The following is a 17,799-nucleotide window of genomic DNA, read 5'->3' as shown; positions in this document are numbered from 1 at the left end:
TTGGTCACTAAGTATTTCTCTCTCTCTCTCTCTTTCTCTCCCCATTTGTCTCTCTGTCTCTGTCTCTCACTCTCTGTGTCTCTCTGTCTCTGTCTCTCTCCCTCTCAAACATACACAGAGTCAGTCACAGTGATGGTTTGGAGTGAAGATAAGAAAGAGAAGACTGAACAGCTTTTCATACAGTTGACATGCAGAGCCCTGCTGTAAGTACCTAGATACCCAGCAGTAACCAGTTCTCCCCACCATCCCTCCCTGGCCAGTTTCCAGACATGAAGGAAACAATCCCTTCAAAAGATTATGTCGAAGACAGCCACAAAAAGAAAGGGAGGAAGGGAGGGAGGGAGGGAGGGAGAGAGGGAGGAAGGGAGGGAGGGAAGGTGGGAGGAAGGAAGGAAGGAAGGAAGGGAGGGAGGGAGGAAGCCACAATGTCCACCCAATCCTGCACATTCCAGAATTCTTCAGAGTACAGTTCACCCTTGAACAACACAGGTTTGAAATGCATGGGCCCACTTATATACAGATTTTTTAAAATAGTAAATACTGCAGTATAACAGGATCCATAGTTGGTTCAAACCACAGATCCAGAACCGCTGATACAGAGGAAGTGGACACATATAGGGAGCACTGACTTTAAGTCATACACAGACTTTTCCTTTTTTTTTTTTTTGAAAAGTCCATTCATAAAACTTTTATTCCTCTTACATGAACTTAGTACACGCGTTCTTAACAATTATGCTTGGATTGTTCATGAAAATCTCATAAGACATTAAACAAAGTTTAATCTCAAGTTATTTCCCTGTTAACTATTTTTACAGCACATGCATGTTAGGCAAGTATCAAAAACAAACAAACAAAAAAAACCAAAAACCTAAAAAATGTTAAATACATGGGTTTTTTGTTTTACTGCTGCGCTTGATATACATGAAGTAATGAATATCAAGCAATTCATTTTTACTGCATCTTTAGTTGTACATTTGTTCTTAGGTTGCCTAAAACATTTAAATACAAATAAAATGAGTGTAGCAAAAATAATGAAAGCAAACAGCAGGTAACTTTACAAATAATGGAATGTGAACCGTTTCTGCCCTTATCCAGAGTAATTTGGGTCACAACTAAAGGAACACTTCTGTAGCTGTAGTTAGTGGTGTGCACATTGAGACTGAGTATTCCACAGGTAACACGTGGTTTAACATGTAATATCCATGGGATTTCTATTTCTACTATAGCCTTGTAAGTGCTCCAAACCTTAAAGTAACCACAGCTACACCTGTGACTGGAACCAATTATCCCTTTTATTCCCCACCAGGACAAACAAATACGTAGGCAGTTTTCTTTGCTTAGACATGGAAGCAGTTTTAACACTGGCCCTTGTGAAGCCACAACGTACCGAAAGTACTATGCCAAACATTTATAACTTGTATAAAAAATCCACATCCCCATATTGGCCACCTCACGATGAAAACAGATAACTCCCTAAATGTTAACTGGCTCTACTCCCCTAATATTAAACATAAAAACCACATGGGAAATATAGAAATTCAAATAGAAGTAACACAAACCTGTCATAAATCGTAAACAAAAAACCATTTGTGGGACAGCATGGATGACAAATGGTCTACTGTGTCAATTTTAGAATGAGGCAGACGAAAGTTGGAAGGCCGGTTAATTTTCCTCTCCTTCTCCTGCTTCAGCTTCATCTCCTTGGGTATCCGATGTCCACAATGTCAAGGTGTCTCTCAGTAACTGCATTATTAGTGTGCTGTCTTTGTATGACTCTTCACTTAATGTATCAAGTTCAGCAATGGCTTCATCAAATGCTGTCTTTGCAAGAGCAGGCTTTCTCAGGGGAGTTCAGAATCTCATAATAGAACACAGAGGAGTTAAGGGCCAGACCCAGTCTGATAGGATGTGTTGGTTGCATTTCCTTTCTGCTGATTTCAAAAGCATCTTGGTATGCTTGCTGTGACTGATCCACAGTCCCGTTCTTATCACCTGCAGCAACCTCAGCCAAATAACGGTAGTAGTCTCCTTTCATTTTCAAATAGAAGACTTTGCTCTCTGCTTGTGAGGCACTGGGGATCAAGAACTTTTCCAAAAGAGACAGTACATCATTGCAGATACCTCTTAGCTCGGTCTCAATTTTCTCTGTCTTCTCCAGCCATCTGCTGTTTTTTCTCAGCACCTTCCGTCTTTTTCTCAGTACTTGAGACGACCCTCCAAGATGACCTGCGGGCTCCTACAACATTTTTATAAGCAACTGAGAGAAGATTCCTCTCCTCATTGGATACTTCAGCTCCTTGCTCAGTTACACACTTCATGCGGGCTGCCATGTCATCATCTCGCTCAGCCTGCTCGGCCAGTTTGGCCTTCTGCACCGCTCATTTTTATCCATGACTGGGTGTTCTGGCGGGCGCTTCCGGGCCGCCTCGGCTCGCAGCCCGGTGCCTGGGCCCGGCCTTCCCGCCGCGCCGCCGTCCGGGTCGGGGAGAGCTGGGTGCCGCTGCCGCAGCGCGGGGCGCGGACGCTGCGCCGAGGAGCGGGCGGGAGAGGCAGCCATACATAGACTTTTGATTCCACCAGGAGGGTCCCCCAATTCCACCAGCCCCCTCCTGCCATTGTTGAGGGGTCAACTGTAGCATTTAACGAACCCCGGAAATTTCCAACTACTAAAATTCTTCTGGTAGTGCTACCCAGATGCATGACTGTTGCATTTTAAGCTAGACTGGGGAGAATACTTGAAGAATCCTAAATTCTAGCTCCCCTAATAATGTCCTTTGTCTGTCATCCAAATTTGCCCTACGTCAGAAAGCCATTGCTTTGGCTGCTCTTCAGCAGCCTATGTAAAATGAGTCCCGGTGCTTAGTCCAGTTCCAGACAACTGATGTCCAGGTCACGTATCACCCGTACTGGGGACAGCTCTGGACTCAGGGTGTCCCCCTGAGGCTTAGTAGGTGACAAGATAGGCCAGAACAAGGAGACCCAGAACCCCACAAATAGACAGAGCCCAGAAGGAAAGCTGGTGATGGAGAAGGGTCCCAAGAGGGACGACTGGTCTGGGCAATTCAATATCTTGTTACAACAGAGTAATTGAAAGCACTGTTGGACTAGAGGAATGACTGTGTGTGTGTCTGCAGGGGTCGGGGGAAGAGCAGGGCATTAGAGTCTGACAGGAGGGGACTTTTAAAAGCTGATACTTTCCCAGCCCACAGAAGAAGATCTGGGGTCCTAGGCAGCACACCAAGCCAGGGAGGGGACCATCTGAGGCTTGGTCATGGGAATGGCAAAAAACTAGTCACCGGTCATAGTGAAGTGAGCCACTTCAGATCCTTTCAAGAATTAGTGATGCTAGGGACTTCCCTGGTGGTCCAGTGGTTAAGACTCTGCTTCCACTGCAGCGGGCGCGGGTTCGATCCCTGTTCAGAGAACTAAGATCCCTCATGCCTCAGCGCAGCCAAAAAAAAGAAAAAAAGAAAAAAATAGTGACGGTATGGATAAACACATAAAACTATATATGGGAGAAAAACTCTAGTTTAGAAATTATAAGATTAGGTATCTAGTCTCATGTTTTCCCCTTACAAATTACGTGACCTTCAACAAATCACTTGACCTCTCTCAGCCTAGTTTAGCAGCTTTAAATGGAGACAATAACCATCACACCTATTACACAAGGTTGCAAGGATCTGATGAAAGGACAGATGTGAAAGCAGTTTATAAACCACGGTGCTCTAGACCTGTGACACAGCTTCTTTCCTCCTTTGCCGCATATCCAAGGGATGATCTGGACTTGCAAGAGGAACAGTGGCTGACAGCGTTAGGACTTTCACCATGATAGGAAGTGGGGAAGCACCTGGGCTGGGAAAGCATCAGAATCTGTGCAGCTCTTAAAAGCCTCCTCCTGCCAGACTCCAGTGTCCTGCTGCACCCCCACCCTGACAAACACACACTGAGAGTCATTCCTCTAGTCCAACAGTATTTTCAATTACTCTATTGTCAACAAAATATTTGACGACTCTACTGTAGTTGAAACTGGAGGCGTGGAGACCGGCCCAAAGATGTGCTTTCCTTGGCCTGCTGTTTGGCCTACAAAGGGTACATCTGCTCCCTCCCCCACAAAAATGAGATATATGCTCTAGTTTTTATATTTAAAAATCACGAAATTCCCATAAAAAATTTAGGTTTCTAGCTTCTCTTGAAAAACCAAAAGATCTAGCAACACTGAGCCCAAATTCCCACGAGGCAACACAAACTTTAGGGAGCGTAAGAATCACAGCAAGAGATCATTAAAACATAGGCTGCAAGACCCCATCCTCAGAGTTTCTGATTCCTTCGGTCTGGGATAGGACCGAAAAAACAGCATTTCTAACAAGTTTCAGGTGATTTTGATGCTGCTGGTCTGGAAACCATACTTTGAGAACCACTGTGCTAGACCCTTGCATGGGCTGTCCCTGTTCAATAGGGATGCACACTCCAGCTTAACATAGCCCACACTACATCCTATGGTCAGTGACACAAGTATCTGTTGTCAACTATCATGCTTACTCTCTTGTTTCTCTTACACATGCAAAGTCACTTAACTAACTTAATATGCCTGACCTCTTAAGCATTTGAGTTACTAGCAACCTCTGCTACTTGAGGGCAAGAAACCTGCCTTATACACCTCCTTCTCCCTCTCCAACCCCTGTCTCTTTGCCTCTCTCAAACATACACACTCACCATCCTACACAGTGTCTTACACATAGCGCTCAACTGTGTTAGTTGATTTGAGTACCTGCATAAAGTCTGAATCCTTCAAGGCCTGAGCTTGAAGGACAGCAAGACTTTTAAGCTAGGAACTTGTTTAGGCCTCCTTCCCTTTGTCTATTGGATCCTGATGAAAGAGCAGGTCAATGCTGCCTCAAATGTGGAGGTGGGAGACAAAGAACAAAGATCATTACACAGGATGAAGCATAAGTTCTCCTGAGACCCACTTCTCCTTTTTTAGCTTCTCAGAATCAGTACTCAGCCCCAAATCCTCTAAAATTAGTTATCATTCAGGAATACTATCAGTTGAGCGATTCAACCAACTGCCTTCGCTAAGTGGTTTCATGATCATCAGCTTGAGGGCAGGGGAAGAGGCCTGGGTGATAAATCTAGATTCCCTCTAACTTTCTTTTCTATGAGCCCATTGATGACGACTTGGAACAAATTCTGGTACACATTTTGAAATCCATCAAAATGTAGGCCAGACTCCTCCCTAGCGTCTACCCCCAACCCACACATGCTCTGTCTTGTAGCCTTGGCCCTAAGCCATGGTTTGTGCAAAATGGCCTCAAATTTAATTTTCACTAAGAGTTTAAATGTTTCTCTCTTCAATAATGAAATATGGGCAGTTCATTCCAGAGAGCTGTAAAGAGTGCCAGTCTTTAAGGCCAAGAAATTTTATCCTTCTTTTACAAGCTGACAGCAAATGAAAAGAGTTTGTTTCGCCAAAAGGGATACCAAGGTAATTTGTGAAGACCTGACCTCATTAAAATATTCTTGAAATGTGACCAAAAAGGAAGAAACATCTAAATAAACTGTTGGAGGCCTATCCTATGTCAAAAAGTGGCCTCAAAGCAGTATTATTATCACTTCCATTTTATGGAAAAGGGCCCTGAGGCTTATAACAACCTCCCCAGGATTATACAGCTGTAATCAAAGACAGAATCGAACTCACTCTCAAGCCCACAACTTCCCCATTACCAATTTACCTTCACCATCCATAAGTCCTATACCAAGGGCACACCTTCCCTCTAATCTGCCTCTAAAAAGCTTACGAACTCAGAGGCTAAAGATGACCCAAAACTCAAAACGTAAAATAGAAGACCCCATGGTAATTGCTTCTTAAAACTAGAAGAGAGAAACAAAATGGGCACACAGTGAATCAGAGCAAAGATATGCAAACGCATTTTTATAAGTGACAAATGACTCCCAGGCCAGAAAGGCTTTGCTTGAATGTAATAACAAATCTCAAGAAAACAGATCCCTCAGAAGGAGATTGCGAGGTAGCAGCAAAGGTATAAGAGTCTGAGAAAAGTCATCAAAGCCCATCAAGCAGCCTCCAAGGACAGTCCTGGCTGGCTGGTCCAATCCTTAATAAAGAAAGATGCCCAAAACCTGTCAATTTCAAGAAGCCCAAAAGCCATGATGGGAAAGACCAATAGGTTTGAGCACATACAAATTAAATTAAAGGATGCCTTAAAAAAGTCAAAAGGTGAATGAACACAGAGGAGGAGGAAATATCTGAACACATGTCAGAAAAAGGGTTAATATTACTACTACTATAAACATGCTCCCTCCCCCCAAAAAATGATCAAGGACAAACAATCCAACAGAAAAAATGAACAGGAGAGGAAATGAATAGACAAATCATGGAACAGGAAATGCAAATATCTCAAAAACACACAGAAAAATTCTCAACTGCACCTGTAGTCAGGAAACATGCAAATCAAAACAAAGGTGCACTGTTTCTACTGACCAAAGTGCCAAAAAAAACCCCAAAACCTAAAAATGTCAGTATCATTAGAACTAGTGAGGGTATAGGGAAACAGATACTATCCCATGATTCTTGAGGATATGAAAATGCTACACAATCCTTGGAACATTATTTGGCCACATACTGATTTAAAAATAAGTATGACCTCTGACCTCAAATCCTGCTTTGGAGAATTACATATTGAGGCATTTTAAGTGGCAAAAAAGAACCTCAACATGCATCAACAGAGGAATAATTGAATAAATTCTGGACCTCCACATAAATATTGTAGTTATTGAAAAGAACAAAAATAGCATTATTTGGAAGATAGCAAAAGGCAGTGGACTTGAGAGCCACATTGCCCAAGTTCAAATTGCTGCTCCCATTAACTGTGCAACCTTGGGCAAATTAGTCACATCTCAGTTGCCTGTCTATCCACTGGGGATCACCGTACCTACCTTGTATGGTAGTTGCGGGGTAAATGAGATAAAGCATAGGGCCTGGCATCCAGCAAATACTGGATATTCTGTTGGGGGAGTGGGGAAGAACTGTACAAATTGTATAGCATAGATATATTTTAGTTAAAAGTGTATATATGTTTTAAAGCACACTATGTATGTGTGTGTGGTGGTGAGAGGAAAGGAGAAGGTTTTAACTCTTCCTTTGCATGTCTCTGTGTTGCAAGGAACATGTATTGCCTTTATAGGTTGGAAGACTAATCCAGTAACACTTTTTGAAAGTGGCCTGGTGAGAGTGCTAGCAGGAGTGGGGACTACGAAAGCATAATTAAAGATCGGGAAGTGAGTCTGGAAGCTGGGAAGTTTGGTGGGTCTGCAGCACAGAGTGCGCTGTGGAGGCAGCAGGTATAAGGCTGGGGGGGTGGTAAAGGAAGGACTGCGTGTTCTCGGAGGAGGAGCGTGGACTTTCTCCAGATATTCCAGTTCTTTGGAAGAAAGGAATACAAAGTATTGGCTGTACTAGGGCAGTCTGAAAGATGTACTCTGCCCCTTCACCAAAACAAAAACTTTCAGTAGCTCCCTTTTATAGGGATAAAGTCCAGACCTACTTAGGTCTGTGAGTCTGATAGCCAGGCTTCTCATTCCGCCTTGCCCCAACCTCACTGAACTACTTGCAGTTCTTAGAAGGTTCTGCTCTCTCCAGCTTCCAGACCTTTGCTCAGGCTGCAGCTTCTGCCAGCAGTACCCCCCATACCTTTCCTTGCTCTGCCTGGCTAACTCTTCAGAGTTCAGCTCAAATAATCCTATCTTCTGGGAAGCTCACCTTGATCCCCCAAGGCTCAGTTTCCCTTCTAGGTCCTCCTACATCACCCTGGCATGAACCTAAAAAGAGAACTTTTGACATTGATCTGTAATTGTCAGTTTATTGTCTGCCTCTCCAACTAAACTGCTGGTGCTTAATAGTATTCCTTGTTGATTCTTCAGTACCTGGCACAGAACACAGAACAAAGTCAGAAATCTATAAATATTTGTTAAATAAACAAATGTCTTGAAACATACAAGCCATCTAACTCTTTCTCCTTTTTTGTATTCCATGTTTTCCCAAAAAGTTTCTCACTTAATGCCCTATCCTATGTGTGCCAGCCCGTAGGCAGAAAATCCACAGCAGATCACATTACTACGAGTCTGGGTCCATGTGACAGTTATATTGCTCACTGAAAACTAATAAAATGGTATAGGGATTTTACAATCTTATACTTTCGTTAACGTAAGTCCTGCCCTGGAGGAAAAAACCTCCACGTGCTGGCAAAAGCTGACATCTGAGCATTTAAAACAAAAGGGCCACAACTCTGAACTATGGTAAATTACTAAGGTAAAGCCCTCTTGGGAGGCCTTCTCTGGCTACATCTGGACCTTGAGTCATTCACTCATTCAGCAAATATGTAATAAACCCCCACCAAATGGCAACCTTCATTCCAAGCACGGAGGATATAGCAGGGAACAAGACAGACGAGCCCTACCCACCATGGGGTCACATTCTAGTGGGGGTTAGCAGAGGCACAAATAATAAACATGTGAAAAATAAGAGAGTTTCAGGCAGTACTAAATACTGTGAAAACAATTAATCAGGATAGGAAATGATTAAAGTTGGGGAGAAGGGGTGACAGCTCTTTAGATGTGTGGTCAGGATAAAAGGCTTCTCTGAGGGATGGACACTTGAGCTGCGACCTAAGTAATGAGAATGAATCAGCCATGAGAAAATCTGGGAGCAGAGAATTCCAGGCTGGAAAAAGAGCAAATGCAAAATTTCAAAGGTAGGAATGAGCTTGGTGCATTCAAAGAAAGATAGAAAACCAATTTGGCTAAAGCATAATGAACAAGGAATGTGAGTTAAGAGCAATCAGAGGGTAGACGTACAACAGATCATAAAGGCCATGATGAGGAGCTTGGATTTTATTCTAATTGCAAGGGAAAGACATTAGGGAAGTATAGGTAGGGAAGTGATAGTCTGATTTATATTGTTAAATGGCTAATGATTGAGAATGAATTCTAGGAAGGCAAGAGTGGAAACCCAGGAGCCAGACAAGAGGCTATTGTCATGGTCTAAATGAGAGCTGCTGATGGCTTGTACCAGGATGGTAGCAGTAGACATAGTGAGAAGTGGTCCGTCAAATTTGGGATAATATTTTGGAGGTAGGATCAACAGGACTTGATCTTCGATTGGATGTTGCAGGCAAGAGAAAAAAGAAGAATCAAAGTTGTGATCTTTTGGTTCTTCTCATCAGAAATTCCTGCACCTGCTTGCCAATAAAAATCTGTGTTCTGCTGGAGAACCTCCTTTCAGTAACCATAACAAAGTCAAAGCCAGTCAAAATTTCTGCTAGTGTATGACAATATTTGAATTATGCATGCCAATTTATGACAGAGGATTCAAGAACAGTTTATTCTTCATTAAACTGAAGCTTTAAGCTCCTGATTTTTTTTTTTTTTGCAATCTAAAAAGCAGCTCATTTTCTAAAGACCCAAGTTGCTTACAAAACAAAGATTTGTGTCCCTTTAAAAAGTGCCATTTCCTTGAAATATTAGAGATCTATAAGCTCAGAGCTTCTATCACAGTTATCACATCTTTATTTTGCTTTATAATCTTATTGTCTCATATAAGGGCCATATTTTATATCATTGTTTTATGAATGTTAAAAGGCTTAGCAGGCCAAGTAACTTACAGTACAGGAAGAAACAGAATGGCAAGCCTGATCTCCTTAGAATCAACCCCTTAATGTATTCATTCACCTTCTATGAAACTCTGGCAACAATGTGTCTTGAAGAACTAGCTGTTTAAGGCTATAGAGCAATTCTCTTTCTCCTGAACTTAGCTCTTCTGATGTTTCATATATTGCCCAGTAACAGTCCTTTAGAAAATAACATTTTGAAAACAAATTACACTCATTACTATGTACAAATCTATGAAATATACACAAAATATTATTAGAAAAAAACCAGGTAGGATTGAATGTAATTTCATGGCTAAAAAAACATAGGAAAATTCACAGTAGTATTTGTTGTGTTAATATGCACAGCACTGTTAAGGACTGAGAACGTTTAGGGGACTCAGTAAACCACATCCCTCTCCCTACCAAGTTGTGAGCCAACTGAAAAACAGGAAAAAAAAGTAGACAGCTGAGAACTGTCGCTCTTCCTGATAAAGCTGACGCTGGAGGCGAGATGGCGCCTGTGGGCCTCCCAACACTGAACCCTAGGACAAGGCAGACTTACCGCTGGGTTGCCGACTGGCAGAATGGGATGACAGAAACTCTCCCCTCCACCTACTCCAAAGACTTGTCCCTGTAAATTTTGCAGCATAAAGGAACAGACTAGAAGTCATGATTCCAGATGGCAGCCTGGTCCCAAGGGCCCCAAGACTGGCCAAAGGGCTGAGCTTTCTCACGCAGCTTCTCACTATGTAGTATCTTACTCAATGGGGAAGAGGAAAGGCTGGCCCACGACACCAGGAATGTTAATAAAACCCCCTGCAACTTACACCACATTCCCCACATAATTTTATTCTCTTCACCTAGTAATTTCCAAACTGGAATAAACCTACCCTGGGATTCTACTTTCCAAGAGGAATACAAGCACAGATAATTTTAAGGAAATCAATTCCATTTATTCAACTTTCACCTACACTTTCCTAAAATTGAGCTGTCTAAAATATGACTGAGGTTGAGATTTCACAACAATTCAATTTTTCCAATTCTATTTTAAAATCCGTCTTTTCTGAGACAGGCATCCTCTCACCCATCCCAGATATTACTATGACAATTTGCTCCCATGTGCAAAAAGCCTCTAAGGCACCATACAAAGGAACAATTCTAAATACTGATGTCAATATTTAATTTAATCAATGTATTATAAGTAGCAGGAGGATTTCCTGGCTTTCCTTATCTTAAATATATTTCTATTAAGAGAAAAGCATGGTGCTAGAAATTGGGTATTTTGGTCTGTGTGGGGGTGTTCTGAGTTCAGATAACTGTAGGGCAGGGTGGCAAGAGTTACGATCATTTTTGTCTAACGCCATTTCCTCTTCCATTTCCTGATGGTGTCAAACGATACTGTTGAGATAGCAAAAAGAAATACTGAAGGAGGTTGAGCCCTATTTCATGTGGGTAACAAATCCACAGCAAAGTTTCATGCTCCAGATATCTCTCTCAGAATTCAAAAATGGAAGATATGTAGAAAACATTCTGGGAAGTACCAGTTACAAGGCACGTCTGCTCAGTAATGAGAGAGAACTTGGTGGCATCCTCCTGTGTCTCAGCTGCATATTTCAGATGATTTCAAGGAAAAGGATGTTAAAAAAATTCCAAATTTCCTTCCAACAGATCAATGTTACATGTAAAAGGAACATATACCAGAGATACGTTAAGGTTTTGTAGTGCTTTTTGAACAATTATTCAGACTCATGGGAGAAAATATTTTCGCTAGTTTTTACCTGAAGATTATTGAATATAGTAAGTCTATACTCGTTTTCTTACCCAAACACTTCTGCTTATGATTATTTGTTAACCATTTCTCACCTCATTATTCATTCCTATCTTTTATGTAATAAACTTAGATTTAGATATATAATTTTCTATTGTAAATAATGCATTGAACATCATTTATTCATCTTTTGTAAGCCCTGCACCTAATAGTCCCCCAACATGTTTTCTTATTGTGCCCTAGCAGAAAATTACATTCATGAACTAACTGGAGAGGAGGAGCTTCATCCATTTCATTAAGAGACATATTTCCAGTAAAATTTTAGTTCTCTTTAGTAATTATTTGGAAAAATTTGTAATGTACTTAAGATTAATTATGTATTACTACTAATAATTGTAATAATGACTCAATCCAAAAGAAATTTTTGGCATTTAGAACCTTTTGGTGGTAGAAATTTTTTTTAATTATAAACAATTTTTTGACTGCCGAAAAGAATGATAGGGTAAGCAATAAAATACGTTTGAGCATAAAATATATTTTTAAGACTTCTGTGGGGAAGTAGACTAAAAACACAAATTCAAAGAGAAATAAAGAGTAACGTAAAATTTCTGTAAATATGGATGATGGTGAGTATTCAATTTCCATGGGATTTAATTTCACTAAATGCATTTTTAAGTGATATAACCCTTTATACTTTAAAATATTCATATTTAGATTATACCAGAAATTACATCTTTTGCAACTAAGGACAAAAAAATTTTACATGTGAACCTAAAAATTATTTTGGGTGGTATGTCAGTAAAAATGTATGAAGACCATTGCTTTAACCCTTTCAGCTTACCCGCTGAGATCACCTTAGGACATGGTTATCCCCCTTGGGTAAGAAGTCAGCAGTCAGTTAGGGTAGTCCTGCTCCCATCTTCATAAGGCCACTTCAATACTGATTTCACCTCCTTTGTGGAATCTCGTGGGGCCACTGGTAAAGGGTAGGTTTTGTTCCCAGAATGCCCTGAATGGGTCAGAACAATACATCAATTAAATCAGCTCCCATGCTATTCTGTACGCAAGGCTATAATTCACAACCTGTTCTATTGCCACCTCAAATTATGTCCCACTACCTTGTTCAACATTATCAGAAGTTCTAAAAGAAGATCAAATGATAACATAAAAATACTCTAAACATTAAGAGCTGAAAAGACATCCTCAATCTGATTATGACCTTTCCAGTATGAATTTTCCAGCAAGAAATGAAAAGTTCAGACATTACATTATCTTGTTCTTCTGAATTACAGCCCAAAGTAATCAGTACCGACTTCATGTTAAAGTCCAAAATTATTAACTTCCAACTTGTTAACACTCTTGCGCTTGTGAATTAAAGTTCAAACAACAGGTTTTTTCACTCCTTGGCAGTGAGCTTAGCTCCCAAGCCTGAAGCTCCCCTTCCCCCAGAGCACCTATCCTCTTAAGCTTACCCCAAGCCTCCCTTGTCCTGGGCAGGCCCCCCCCGCCGGCATGGGCAGACCCCTGTGAAACTTAGGGTATGAAGCAGCAGAGTAGAAAGCATACTTTCTGTGGGCGGCCTGGCTCCCATGAGAAAGGAGAGAGGAAGAAGGTGGGCTGCACACGCCAAACTTACACATCAGGAAACTTGTTAGAAGCGCTGGAATGAGGTATCGAGTGTTATGTTAGTGGCACCCCCTCCATACTTTAAGAAACATCTGATGTGGGAAAGAAGTGTTTTCCCCTAAAATAGAGAAATAGAACAGAATTACAAAAAACAGTGTATCTTATTTAAGAAATATTTATTGAGCTCAAATTTCTAAGCTACGTTTGCTGAGAGATTCCTAAGTGAATCAGAGCTGGATGCTACCTAACAACCAACCACTAACGTTTGTAACATAGTCATATATGTCAACGCCATATATTCTAGGTTTCTGTTACAGCAGTGCCCTACTTCCAGTACCGATTTTTGTATTAGTATAGATCAGGCTTTATTTGCTACCAAACAACCACAAATATCTCAGTGACTTAGAACAGCAGAAATGTACTTCTCACTCATACAACCATGTGTATTAGCTAAGGGCTCTTCTCCACTTTGTCCTGACCCTAGGACCCTGGCTGATAGAAGCAGCCACCAGGTGGAACATTGTCAGGGTGGTAGATTAAATAAGGCCACAAATTCTTTATCACTCTTCTCCCCAATCCCCATCAAGAGGTGGAGTTTATTTACCCTCCCCTTGAAACTGAGTTGGCCATGTGACTGCTTTAACCAATAGTATGTGTTATTTCCAAGCCTGAGTCTTACAAACACCTGGAAGCTTTTGCTTTTGCGGTTTGAAGAGTCCTGAGCCACCATGTAAGAAGTCAGGCTACTCTGCAGGAGGAGCCATTTAAACTGAGGCCCTGGAATAACAAAGGAAAAAGAAAGGCTCAGCCGTTCCAGCATCCCCATGGAGCCTCCAGATTACTCCAGTCCAACAATACCTGGCTGGAACCACGTGAGAGACACCGAGCAAGATTAGACAACTGCCCGTGAGCCCATTCAACCCACAAAGCCATTGACGATAATAAAATGGTTACAGTTTTAAGTCACTAAGATTTGGGACGGTTTGTTATGCAGCAATAGATAACTAAAACATTCCGTCACTGTGCCAGAAGGAAAGAGCATGAGAAATTGTGCACGGGTTCTTAAAGCTTTTGCTCGCAAGTGACACCGATCACTTCAATCACACTTCAATGGCCATGCTGAGTTGAAAGGAGGGAAATGCAAGTTGGCTACGTGAGAAAAGAAATGGAAAAGAGGGCTTCCCTGGTGGTGCAGTGGTTAAGAATCCGCCTGCCAATGTAGGGGACAAGGGTTCGAGCCCTGGTCCGGGAAGATCCCACATGCCGCGGAGCAACTAAGACCATGCACCACAACTACTGAGCCTGGGCTCTAGAGCCTGCGAGCCACAAGTGCTGAAGCCTGCGTGCCTAGAGCCCGTGCTCCGCAACAAAAGAAGCCACCGTAGGGACTTCCCTGGTGGCACAGTGGTTAGGAATCCGCCTGCCAAGGCAGGGGACACGGGTTCGAGCCCTGGTCCGGGAAGATTCCACATGCCGCAGAGCAACTAAGCCCACACACCACAACTACTGAGCCTGCGCTCTAGAGCCCGTGCTCCGCAACAAGAAGCCACCGTAATGAGAAGTCCGTGCACCGCAATTAAGAGCAGCCCCTGCTCGCTGAAACTAGAGAAAGCCCGCATGCAGCAACGAAGACCCAAAGCAGCCAAAAATAAATAAATAAAATAAATAAATTTATTAAAAAAAAAAAAAGAAATGGAAAAATTTGTTGGTTAGTACTAATACCTCCAGAGAAGGGTCAGGCCTAGAGAGGTACATCTTCCATGGAGATGACAAGTCAATCAGTAAGCAGTGGATTACACTTGTAAGGGAAAGGCAGGGAAGCTGTCTGTGGATTTATGGAGGCCTCTGAGTGCCAACTGAGTTCCTGAGATAGCTGAGCACCACTGGAGATAGGTATCTGAGTAAAGGAAATCAGTACACAGGACTAGTCCCTTCATGTAGTAATGAAGGAGGGAAAGACAGAGCAGGCCACCAGTCTGAAAGTTACTGCAGTATTCAAAAACAGAGTATCCTACTGGGAGAGATTTTTCCCATGGGGGGTGGGGGGGAACTCAAAAAAAAAAAAAGAGCTTCAAGTGTGAGTTTGAGATATTTTATCAGGGATATACAAGAAAATGTTTAATTCTCAGGGCAGAATGTTAATTACCTACCCACCATTCCCCACCCTACTTCCTTGACAACAGAACTTCAATACTGCTTAGTTCCTCTCTTCCCTCCAAACCAATTAGGAAAAAGAAAACTACACACATAATTCAGTTCCAAGGTAAATCCCAACTGGTCTAAGCCAGTGGTTCTTAACCAGTATCATTTCTCTAGGGAGTGTGTGTGGGATGGAGGGGAAGAGGGTTTGTTTTTTTTTTTTTTTTTTTGGTGTCACAATGCCTGGGGTTGCTACTAACATTTAGTAGGAAGACACCAGAGATGCTAAATGTCCAGCAACGCATGCCACAGTCCTGTATAAGAACTGTCAAAAGCCAGATAAACACTAACCAATCATGGTAATCCCATGCTCCTTGTCAGTCACTGTTTCAGGGACTAGCTAGCAACCCAATTCTGGTAAATAAGATACAAGGAGTGGCCTGCTATGAAGCCTCTGGGGTGGTTTGCTCCTGCCTGTCGATGTTGTCCCAACCATATGACACCTGGGACTGCTACAGCCATCTTCTCCCTAAAACCAGTGTCTTCCCAAGTCCCTGTTTCCATCATTGCCACTTCCATTTACTTTTACCAGGTCCTAAAGCAGTTTTGACTTCTCTTAACCATTAACCTTAGGATGACCACTCGAGGTTGGCTTAGGACAGTCTAATTTTACTCCTCTTCTCCCAGTGTAATTAACAGTGCCCCCTTTAACTTCGGAAAGTATTCTAGATTGGAGGAGTACAGACTATACATGGTCATTACCCCCAATTAAATCTTGTTCACTCTGCCTCAAGAAAATACCTCTAAAGCAGGGGTCAGCAAACTATGGCCTGTAGGTTGTTTTTTTACCTCTGGAAAGTAAAAAAAAAAAAAAAAAAAAAGTTTTTTACATGTTTAAATGATTGAAAAAAAGTTAAGGGGACTCCCCTGGCGGTCCAGTGGTTAAGACTCCGCGCTACCAATGCAGGGAGTGTGAGTTCTATCCCTGGTTGGGGAACTAAGGTCCTGCATGCTGGGCAGCACAGCCAAAATTTAAAAAGAAAAAAAAAGTTAAAAGAATATTTCATGATATCTAAAATTATATCAAATTAAAATTTCAGTGTCCAAAAATAAAGTTTTATTGGAACACAGCCAAGCTCATTCCTTGAAGTATTGTCTATGGCTGCTTTCTCACTACAAGACAGAGTTGAGTAATTATGAGAGAGAACATTTAAAATATTAATGTTTGGCCCTTTGAAGAAAAGCTTGCAGACCCCTGCTCTAATGCTGTCATCAGTCCTGCGTTCCCTCACTTCTCGTACTCCTTGCACCAATACGGTAGCCCACTTAACTGGTTTCCCATTCTTTTCCCCACTCCAATCTTTCATACCAATCCTAGTAGATAACTCTCTACAGAAGAGTTTTGACCCTGTCACTTGCCCCTTCCATATCTTCAGAGGCTCCTCCAAAACCGGCAATATAAAGTCCAAGCCTATCCCTCGATACTGAAGACTACAACCTGAAGTCTTCCATACTGTTCCTCTTCAGTACTTAAAGCCAAAATGGGCCACTTGCTGTTTCCCTAATTAGCATACCATACGCCCCCACTGCTTGCCCATGTCTCTCCTCCATCCCATCAGTTCCTCAAGATAAAACGAAAACTGTTACTCCCTTGATAAACCTTCATTCGCCACAAGGGTAGTTCACACGCGCGCGGGGGCGGGGACTAGCGACACAAAACAGACTAGGGCGAGAGGGAGCACATCAAATGACCCGAGAGCGTGAGATGAGGGGCTCAGAATGAGGCTTCAGAGGTGACATTTACACAGGAATTTTAAGGACTCGAGAGGCTAAAAGACTCTACAAGACCCACGAAGATGAAAAGAAACTGTAAATAAAGCTAAATACACGAAAAAAAGGACCCCCTCATCCTATCCACTTCCCTCTCGCCCCAATGAGAACGTTTCAAGGAAAAACGACACCTTTAGTACAAAATCTGAAAGAAAATTCTACAAGAGCAGCCTTGGCTAAAACCACTGGGGAATGGCGCAGACAGCACGTAGATTCCTTTTGCCAAACAATCCCTGGGCGAGCTCCGTGCGCGCTCTCCGCACCAGGCGACTCCAGCTCCTCGCCAAAACTTCTAGGCTGTAGCTTTGCCTGCGCGCCCACGCTCCGGGCTTCCGGACAGGCGCGACGGCGCCCGGGGAAGAAAGAGACCCCCCCTCTTCAGTGTGCGAAAGCAGTTATAACTATGTGGCGGCCTCCCACTAGCCACCAACCCGCGCCCTCGGGAAGGCGTCAGAGCGGGTCCCGCCTCAGCGCACGTGAAGCTCTCGGGCGGAGCCAAAGCGAAGAGGCGGGAGTTTGCGGACGCGAACCCTGGCCTGGGAAGAAAAGCGACCCCTGGGCGCACGCGCACAGCGAGGGAACTGGGAGGAGCGTGTCTCCCAGAGGGGTTGCAGAGGAAAGGAGAGCGCGTGGCGCCGCTGGGCCCGCGCACGCGCCATAGTCTCGCCCCGCCCGCGCGCGCGCGCGCGGCCGGCGCAGCGCGTTTTCTTCAGACCCGCCCCCCTCTTCTACTTCAACTAGAGGCGAAGGACGAGAGCAGGGAAGTGTGGGGCG

The 17,799-nt window shown here is 42.9% G+C and overlaps 1 long non-coding RNA gene and 1 pseudogene across 7 annotated transcripts in view; both read right to left on the bottom strand.

The window, feature by feature from the left end:
• Positions 1-17,444, bottom strand: part of LOC103008398 (uncharacterized) — a 58,910-nt gene extending 41,466 nt beyond the window's left edge. For 4 of the 7 annotated variants that reach the window (XR_009008417.1, XR_450173.2, XR_009008415.1 and 1 more), the window contains exons 1-3: positions 17,157-17,444; positions 13,067-13,174; positions 12,272-12,439 (exon numbers count right to left, since the gene is read on the bottom strand). This is a non-coding gene — a long non-coding RNA (uncharacterized LOC103008398). Of the gene's footprint in view, positions 1-9,579; positions 11,321-12,271; positions 12,440-13,066; positions 13,175-14,778; positions 15,112-15,625; positions 15,996-17,156 lie in introns of those variants that run through there. The other 3 variants (XR_009008418.1, XR_009008419.1, XR_009008416.1) reach the window with 3 other exon arrangements.
• Positions 650-6,949, bottom strand: LOC103008117 (14-3-3 protein zeta/delta-like; annotated as a pseudogene).
• Positions 17,445-17,799: the final 355 nt, after the last annotated feature.

This window comes from Balaenoptera acutorostrata, chromosome 5 (genome assembly GCF_949987535.1).
Source record: "Balaenoptera acutorostrata chromosome 5, mBalAcu1.1, whole genome shotgun sequence".
In the NCBI taxonomy this organism is placed as follows: Eukaryota; Metazoa; Chordata; class Mammalia; order Artiodactyla; family Balaenopteridae; genus Balaenoptera; species Balaenoptera acutorostrata.
Note: the sequence above shows the minus strand (reverse complement) of the source record. Positions and strands in the feature narration are given on the sequence as shown.